This window comes from Dendropsophus ebraccatus, chromosome 11 (genome assembly GCF_027789765.1).
Source record: "Dendropsophus ebraccatus isolate aDenEbr1 chromosome 11, aDenEbr1.pat, whole genome shotgun sequence".
NCBI lineage: Eukaryota > Metazoa > Chordata > Amphibia > Anura > Hylidae > Dendropsophus > Dendropsophus ebraccatus.
This window is the reverse complement of record NC_091464.1, coordinates 19463034-19473330: the sequence shown is the minus strand read 5'-3', so window position 1 is coordinate 19473330 and position 10297 is coordinate 19463034.

Sequence of the window (10297 nt, the reverse complement as noted above, 5' to 3'; positions counted from 1 at the left end):
TCGTACTTGTACGCATAGCTACACTGCATGTTCTTCTATAGGATCCTGGCTGGAGCGTATACACATGGTATACGCTCCGGCCAGGATCCCAAGTGGCGCAGCAAAGAACTGACATGTCACTTTTCTGTGTCCGCTATTGCGCATTGAATAGAGGCGTAAGAAACCATGTCAGTGCAAACTATGGAGCGAGCGGCTACGGACACTTGCTTCATAGTGTGCTATGGGGAGTTCTGATGTGGGTGCGCACGGATGCGCCCAAATCAGAACTCTACAGCCATAAAGATCATGCGGCCGGTGCAGAGAGCGGCAGCTCCTTGACACGGCCGGGTCACAGAACGGCCGGTCTCTTACGCCATGTGAACATGGCCTTATATTTTTTTTTTACCAATTAATGCAGAATGAGTGTCTTTTTTTAAATACTATCACATAAGTTCACATATATGACCCAAAGCACATAGAAATCTAAAAGAGGATCAGCCACCACCAGTTTCTCAAAAGGTGAATCAGAGAGATAATTGAGGGCTTAATACTTGATGAAAAATAACTATTGCCAAGGGGTATTATTTCAAGTCTGAATTCCATAATCTATATAGTACAGTACAATTTGCTGAATAAAATGACCTTCACACACGATTATCTTTGCTCGATAAAGCCAACTTTTCATGTTGTATCAAGAATTCCTTTAAAAGATGGAATCTATTATTGTATCCTGAAGTTATACTGAATTATTATTATTATTATTATTATTATTAATATAATTGTTATTATTAATAATAATTAGTATTTTATTATTTTTTTATTAAATATTGTACATAATTTCACATAGCATGTGTTGCAAATTTGTGGCATAAAAATAATCAAGCACAATTAAAGTAAATTCCCCCCCAAAAAATCATACAGATTTTGGGGCAAATTGAATATTCTTTGTATTTAGTGTACATTTCTTTATGGCTATGTTCCCACAACGACTTTTTTTTAGTCCTAATAACAGTTGTTATTTCATAATGACAGACATCATTTGTACTTTAACGGCCATTATTATGAAATAACATGACTGATATCCTGGGACACTAATAGGAATAGGAAAGCTTGATAATTGTGAATTTAAAAAGTTAGTCCAGACAGGACCCCTTTTTTCAGAATGTTTGTGGAGGTAGTGAGTAAAACATAGCATCTACTTACCTCCCTGGCTTCCGCACTGCCGCCCATATTTTGTTGCTCCGCTTCCAGGTGTGCAGCCACTTTCTGGTATTAAGACAGGATTTAAGAAGTGACACTGTAGCTCGGCCAATCAGCAGCAGAAGTGGGGCATCGCTACAAACTAGGGAGAGGAGAGGAGGAATACTGGCGGCAGCGCAGGAGCCAGGGAGGTAAGTGGATTTTTTTTTTCACCCACCCCTTCCCAAGCATTTTGAAAAAAAGGGGTCCTGGCTGTACTACCCCTTTAATCCATATTTTTAGCAACTATTGACAGTTAATTGCCTGGTTACCGTTTACCACCAAGTCTTCACTACCAGTGTCTAGTACTGCTGTTTACTTCAAAATATTTAATCTTTATTGCTTTTTTCTGTCACCGGGAGCGACACTTTTTAGGTTATGATTGGTCCGTGTGTCAGTAATGGAGGTTAAGTGCATTGTTGACACCTTTGTATTTAATTTGCAGAACAAGTCTGCCAATCAGCGGCTGAGGTGGGACCCTTTCATCTGAATAAATAAAAGGCTTTTATCCAAATAATTGTTCCTTCATATACAGGAGAAACATTATTGACTACAGCATAGATTAGAAATTCTATGGGAATTGTCTACATTTTTTTGAGCCTTGATATAGGCGTTATTGATAGAGAGGGTCTATTGATCTATTATTTATAGTCAGCCTATTCAAACACTACTCTAAGTGTTTCCACCAAATCCTTCATAAAAAGGGCAGCATATTCTTTAATCCTATTGTGACATTTGTTTATACAGATGCAAGGACTGAAATGCCGAATGTTTCTATTTGGCTTTTAACATACAGTAAAACCTATTTGAGCATGTCACCTAAATTTGAACAGAAGATTATATATATATATATATATATATATATATATATATATATATATATATTGTATATCATTTTTTATGCAGGTGGTTCTTCAGAGTAATATAAACATGTACAACACACAGCTAAACCCCAATGTCTTTTTTATGTGTTTCATCATGTTTCTTACTAACTTCTCTCTCATGCCTGGTCCCCAGCACGTCTACTCATCTCAGCATGACTCTTTCTCCCTTCCCACTCTAGTACTTAGCATGGCTCCTTATTACTGGTCCCTAGCACGGCTCTCCTCTCATTCTCAGCATGACCCTCTTCTAATTCTTGGTTCCCAGCATGGCTACGTAGTTACATAGTGTGAAAAAGACACACGTACCTCAAAATCATCCAAGGCAGGGGAGGAAATCTGAATATCTGACGTCAGATCAAAGCTCTGGCATCAGCTTCAGGAGAAGAAAAGACGAGGCATCACCACCCAACAAGTTCAAATCACTCTCTATATGGTTGAGAAAAAAAACACAAGTCAGTGACTTTTCATAGTATGGTGAGTACACCAGAATACCTAGAGGGAGCTGACATTCATCAGGAATGATGCCAGGACATATAACATCACATTGCTAAATGCGGTACCACAGCATGTGTTCATATGAACAACTACCTCTGCCAGCCACATATGAATTCAAATACAATATATATATTCCTTTCAGCCACATATGACAATACAATATCAAATGTGCGAAATTCCCATTGAAAAAAAGAAAAAAAAAAGAAGACAAGTTAGAGAGAAACTAAGGCAAGTAGGAGAAGGAGAGGGGGTAGGAGAACATTACATGTTTTCTTGATGCATGAGAGATTTTCAGTTTTTAAAAAGTTAAAGTTTTTTAAGTCCAGTTTTTTGTTTTTTTTTAATCCGGCAAGGGGGAAACAACCACTTACCTCTCCCCAGACGGCACGGGACCCCTGCTGGAAAGCATTTTCCCCCCAAGTTGTGATGAAGTCACGACTCGGGGAAAAATGCCTGATCTGGCTGATGAACAGCCTACTCAGCCAATCAGTAACTAGAGCTGTGTCCCATCCCAGGTGGGTTGCGACGTCAGCTGTGAAGAAGATCCCGCAGGCAGGCGTGGCTCCCGGACCGGCGATCCGGCACTGGACAGGCACAGGGACAGATGAGTAGGGGTGGTTGTCATGTTCCAAAAATAAATGACTGTTTCCAAAAATAACTGCAGTCCCGGACGTCTTCTTTAACCATAAAAACATAAGTAACTAAGGGTGGGAATAGGGCTAAATGGGGTGATGGGGTTAGTGATGCCATCTTAATTTCTTTATTATTTCTTAATAGGGCATATCAAAAGAAAATATAAAAATATATAAAGTAGACAATTAAAATGATAATTCCCGTCTATTGTTTCGAGCAGCAAATACATTTTGCGGCTTTCAGTTTTGAGCAGAAGAGCAAACAGAAATGATTGCATATATTTACAGCTCTGATTATCTTCTCGGTGCATAGTAAAGGCATTGGCATTCAGCCCTTGTAGGTATTAACAACACGTGTTATGTCTGTACTATTTTGTTTTAGTCTGGTGTAATTATGCTTGACCTAAAAAAAAAAGATTTATCAAAACCAATTAGAGGGTTATATAAAGTGAAAATACTAAATAACTGTAATGATAATAAAATGCACTTTAATGTAAAATGTAATAATAATGATTATTTTTGCTGCATTTAATACATAATATATATTTTTGCTTAATTGCTTAAATGTAGTTAGAATAATCTTTATAACCTGACCTGTCACATTATACACACAAACAAATAAACATAAAATGCTCATTCAGGTTCCTCACTGATCCCACTGTTATTTTATTCTCCTCCGGCCTCTGTTGTTCTGCCAATGTGTGCACCATAAATTTGCCTCCAAGTGGATGAGTAATGCAATGTTTCCATTGGACGAGTGTCAAAGTAGCATATGCCTAAACAGCTTTGACACTGTCCAATCAGTGTGGACAGGATTTGTAAGCAGAAATTAAATAAAATTCTTAAAGGTACAATTTAAACCAGGGGGGCATAACAGAAAGAAATGTTATACACAGATTGTGGTAAAGTTAAGCAGTAGAGTTCAGCCAGTAGGAAAATATTTGAGTCTAGCATTTTTCAAAGCTCGAATGCTTGACTAGAGTAAGGGCCCTATTACACAGAATGATTATCATGCGGAAAATTGTTATACAATTCCAATTTAAACGGTCCCGTATAATAGCAGGCAACGATCGAAAAATCGCTTGGGTATACTGTAGTTGATCATTGATTTAGATCTGACCCCAAAATAATCGTTAATTGTTTGCAACCTGTTCGCTGTAATTCCACATTCGTTCACTAATCATTCAGAGTAATTCTACATCGTTCCTTTATTGATACACTTGCGATGCGTTTCGTCTACGTACTGTAAACTTTTTCAAGCAAGTTTACAGTACATAGACAAAATGCATCACAAGTGTATCAATAAAGGTTATTGAACATATTTTTTCTTCTTGCAATTACCGTCTCAACAGCTCTCCCATGGAAAACTCGCAAAATTTTAATTTGTGTGCATTGGATTTGATCAGGAGTGGCGGTGAGCTGTGGCAGCCAAATCCCTGGGCCCTCCATGCTTCATTATGCCTACACCAGCATTGTGCCTGTTTGATGCACAACTGTGGAGGGTAAGGAGACCATCCCTTAGGGTTCTGGGAAACTCTTTTTCTGTATAGGAGGTTATTGCGCTAAGGAGCACTTCTTCTGCTTTATTTTTCTTTGAAATCAATGGAAGACTTGAGCATTTTACCAAGTGCCGCTACTTTAGAACAGAGGGTGTTGGGTTGGGTGTTGGCGGACGATTGGGGGGGGGGGGGGCGGAGCTTGCCGCGGGCTATCGCGGGGAGCGGAGCTTGCCGCGGGCTATCGCGGGGGGGCGGAGCTTGCCGCGGGCGATGGGGGGGCTTGCCGTGGGCGATCGCGGGGGGGCAGAGCTTGCCGCTGGCGATCGCGGGGACTGAGCTTGCCGCGGGAGGGGGGGGCGCGGGTGAGTGCAGCGGCTATGCCTCGGGTGAGTGAGGGATGCCACGGGTGATGGGGGGGCGGTTGGTTGTGGGCCAGGGGGCTGTGTGCTGCGGGTGAGTGCAGCCGGGAGGCTCTGGACACAGGGGGTGAGCTTTGGGCTGGGGGTGACCGGGCGGCTGCTGTTAGAGAGGGATGCAGTCACATCTGCGCTGATCACTGTCTCCCTCTGTAACAGCAGCCACCCCATCAGTGTTCTCAGTCACTTCACTGTGCTGGGACTGAGGACACGTGATGCCGACACGGAGGGTGGGGGCCAGGAGCAGGGAGCGTGTCGGTGTGGACTGAGGTTTGATGATTCTATGCAATCCATGGAGGTGAATGCAGCTGGATAATAGCAAAACTGTGCAGAATCCATAATAACGTTATATTGGAAAGATGGAAAGCTACGGGTGGGCAGTGTATTAATGCAAAAATAATTTTGGGGGGAATACCCCTTTAATTCAGTTTAGAAGTAAATTTCCTTTTTTTCCCTTCCAATTTTGTATATTTTGTTTCTTCAGGCGAGGTTTAAACAAAATATAACAACTTTACAATGAAAAATCTAACAGATTTATGCCAAACACATCACAAATAAAGACAGAGAATACCGGAAATTGCAGGCATTCCCTGCCTCCTTTGTAATTTGTTTTGCATAAAGTTATTACATTTTTTCAATCAAATTTTTGTATAATTCCTTAAAACACCACCTGAAGAAACAAAATATACAAAAATTAGAACAAAAACATACATATATATTGGGAGTTATAACTGATGGCCAGTCAGTTATTCAAGCAGCATTGGAGCATGCCCGCTCAACACAACTTAGCACCAAACCAATAATGTTGTGTAAATGATGATATGATGTAGGAGGAAACCTCCCTCTGTAAGTTAGTTCAGGATAATCTATAACTCAGAGCTCAACAGTTCACTGACTTAATAGCAGGCACCACTGGTTCAGAACACACCAAAATACAATTAGTTTACCTATCATGTGTAGCCAGCTTTCACAGTTTTCTCATCACTTACATTCGCCCAAGATATGTTTCTAAACTAATTTGATGAATCTAACTGTCAGATTCAATTCAGATTCCCACTTGGCAATGCCCTGATTGTCACTGATTGCCCATGTAAACTATGTAGAGGAACGGGGACATTGTATTGGGCGGTGGTACAATTTCACTGGACTGGTGCAGAGTGCGTGCCTGGCAAAAGAGGAAGCTACAATGCAAACAGCATCACAGCTTACCTTCAGGCTGCTCAGAGTACATTAGCCGAGATACATGTCTTTGAAAAAAGTTTCTTATCTTGTATGATTAACTTGTATAAAATGAATGACCAAAAATTATAACATTTTGGGGAAAATTCAGACCAATTCTGATTTATGTCAAATCGACTCACTCATCTCTACTCTACACTATGGAGTTAGTTTAACCTCTGCAACCTCATCACTAGATCCTATAATGGTAGCCAATCATGCAGAGCTTTAAGGGGGGGGGGTAATAAAATGACAGAGGAGAAGGTCTAAGATACAAAGGTCATTAGACTATAAGCTGGAGATAAGTGACATTCAGGAAGATGTATAGCCACTACCACTTGGAAGTCACAGGTGTAAAGATATTAAGGATAATGCATTTAGTTATAGCAAAAACAAATTGCCTATGGTGGAGGTCACCTATATCCATACAGATTTATCTGTTGGTACCTGGAGCGTTCCTACATCAAACTACTCCTAATATATAAGAAAATTTAATATAAATGCAACATACTGATATGATTTGTTTATAAAAGACATCTACTGGAAAAAAATACATTAATGCCTTCACATCAGTAATACGTATATATACGTTCCTACTGCACATACCCTGTGCAGTAGGAATGTATACATATGTTCCTAACTGAGGGGCTTACTGATGTGTGCTGGACCGCTGCAGTGAGAGCGGTCCTGCACACATCAGTGTGTCCGGGGCCGGAGGTAATGAGAGGCAGCTGCGATTTCGCAGCTGCATTCAATAATTCCTTAAATGCTGCGATCTATAGTGATCGCAGCATTTAAGGTACTTAGTGACAGAACAAGTTTCTGTCCCCGAGTAATCGGGACCCCCGCAGTCATTCTGCGTTGTCCTGATTGCTTGTATCGACGGGCAGGGGTAAGTCACTTACCTTTATCCTGTCGGATCGGTGATCTATAAATAGAGTCTACTCTCAGGCAGGCTTTATTCATAGATCGCTGATAACACTGATCTATGCTATGCTATGGCATAGCATAGATCAGTATATGCAAACTATTGATTGCATGTGTTACAGTGAAAAAAGTGTAAAAAAAAAAAGGTTTTAAAAGTATTTAAAAAAACCCATATAAACCCTCCTTCCAATAAAAGTTTACAATACCCCTTGCCCATTATAAAAATAAAATATATAAAATAAACAAACATATTACATATAGTAGCGTGCGGAATTTTCCAATCTATTAAAATATAACATTATTGTTCTCGCATGGTGAATGGCGTAACGGCGAAAAAAAACACATCATGATTGCTGATTTTAATAAATTTTACATCAGAAAAAACTTAATAAAAAACGATTAAAACTTCTCTGTTACACCAGTATGATATTAATGAGAGCTAGAGATCATGGTGCAAACAATGACACCCCAACCAGCCCTGTAGGTGGAAAAATAAAAGCGCTATGGCTCTTAGAAGGCGGGGAGGAACATTGCATTAATTTGACCCGGACATCCGGGCATCAAAGGGCTCTGTCTTAAAGGGGTTAAAAACACATAATGGCTATGTTTACACAACATTCAAAAAACAGAAAAGGCGTCTGCTTTTTCTATTTAAATTTATTTTCTATTTTGCTATTTAATTTATTTTCTATTTTTCTGCAATCTGACTTCAATGCAATGGATTAAAGTCAATGACAGAGGTCCAATGCACATAGTGTATAAAATGACAGACGTTGTCTGCCCGGACGTCAAAATAATGATCATAACAATTATTTTTGGACGTCTTTTACAAACACTAGACCTTATTTTTTAGTTGTTCACAATCTGTTTTTCTTTTTTCACCGTCCTTTCTCCGTTTTTACTATTAAATTTAATGAACTTTTCAATTAAAGGAACACCAAAAGGGCAATCAGTCCATCTGAACTAGAATAATGCACCAACAGCCGTCATTGTTGCATAGAAATGGAAAAAAAAAAAAATAAAAACATTGTGGGAACACAGCCTAAAGGGGTGGTTCAACAAAAGAAAAAAAAAAATCTTTCAAATCAGCTGTTGCTTGAAAATGCCGGGGAGGGGATGGTTTATGAAAATAACATCCACTTACCTCCATGGCTTCTGCACTGGCGCCCACATTTCGCCGCTCTGGTCCCCCAGTGTGCATCTGCTTCCTGGTTTTGGGACAGTCATTTAGTGGCAGAGGCGGGACACTGCTACAGCTGGTGAATGGCTTTATTGGCTTGCCATGACATGTCTTTAGGCCAGAAAGTGGCCAAGGGTGTTGTCACGGAGCCAAGAAGGTAAAATCAGATGTGTACCACATAAACGGACCAATTGGAGCAGCGATATGCATAATTCTTAATGTTGTGGGTCTAGTTGTGAGTGGAGAGACGTGTGCCTGTCATTTCAATACCTTTAGTGTGTTCAATTGAAGTATAAAGGCTGCCGACATCAAGTTTTGTTATTAAACAGTCTGGTTCTAGAGTAAGGGCCCATATTACACAGGACAATTATCGTGCGAAAAATCGCTATATCGTTCGAATTTAAACGATAATCGTTCTGTGTAATTGCAGGCAACGATCAAAAAATCGTTCGTGTGTCGTTGATTGTTGATTTAGATCTGAACCTAAAATTATCGTTAACCGTTCGCTTATTGTTCGCTGTAATTCCACATTCGTTCGCTCAAGTTCTGCATTTGTTCACCAATCGTTGAGTGTAATTGCACATTGTTCATGGTTTTGCTGGGATCAGAAGGAATAAACGATCGCAGTAATGGTCGTAACTAACGACCATCGTTCTGTGTAATAAGGTGAACGATTTCAGGTTAGCGATAAACAATCTTATTTGCGATCGTTTATCATTAGTCGTTGGGCATTAAAAATCGCTCCGTGTAATAGGACCCTAAGGTTTTTGAGTTTGGAGAGAAAGTCAGAGGTCTCAAGAATAAATGAACTGACTTTGCGGAGAAGTGGTGTAAATATTCTGTCTACAGAAAATAGATATTGGGGAAAATACAGAATCAGTAGATGCAACAATGGGTCTGCCTGGTGGTCTATCAAGTCTTGAAGGGCATACTGTCTAAAAGGGCAGACTAGATAGACCCAGTTGTCTTTTTCTGCCGACAATTTTCAATGTTTCTATTTTGGCTAATATGTAAAAAACAGGTGTGATAGGGTGGTCTTTCTGTAAAAAGGTTGTGGTTTCTAGGTCAAGGATACCTACCTATACTCCTTCAAGATACCATCCCTGCGCTGAATGATCTTGAGAACATGGTCCCTAGGTACTGGGGCGTATGTGTCAGTGTAAGCTAATTGGAATTGTACCTCATCCAGGAACATTGTCATGTCCATAACTACTGTTGCTCCGCCTTTGTCAGCAGGTTTTATGATAGTTCTTTTAACTCTCTCTAGTGTTTCAAGGGCCTGTTGTTCTTCCCATGTAAAATTACTTAGAAATTTATGGTGACCTAGAGAGTTTTCTTTAAGGAATTTGGAGATCTAATGTGTTAGTCTCAGTGGGATGACTACTCTTTGGGGAAATGCGACTGATCTAATTTTTGAGACCGAGTCTCTGTAGAGATAAAAAATTGTCCATTGTTGTACTGGGGGTATCTGTGGCTTTGTCAGCGAAGTATTATCGTAGTCTGATGTTTCTGAAGAATCTCTGCAGTTCTTGTTCTAAAGTGAAAGCGTTAAGTGGTCCTGTTGGGCAATATGAGAGTCCCTTCTTTTAGATGTGTTGCTATTAACTTAATAGAATACTAGGTTCTCAGACTCACCTACGTGTGGACTTGTGATCGGGTTAGTACCCCTGGTTCCACTGGTACACTTCCTTTTACTCTTCCTCGTCATCCTGTGCCTCGTCTTGAAGGGGGGTGGGGGGGCTAAAAAAGGGTATCCGCATGTTGGTTGGGTTTGAGAGGATTCACTTCTGGAATCAGATGGGGAGTAGTTGTAGTGTTCTTGTCTGCC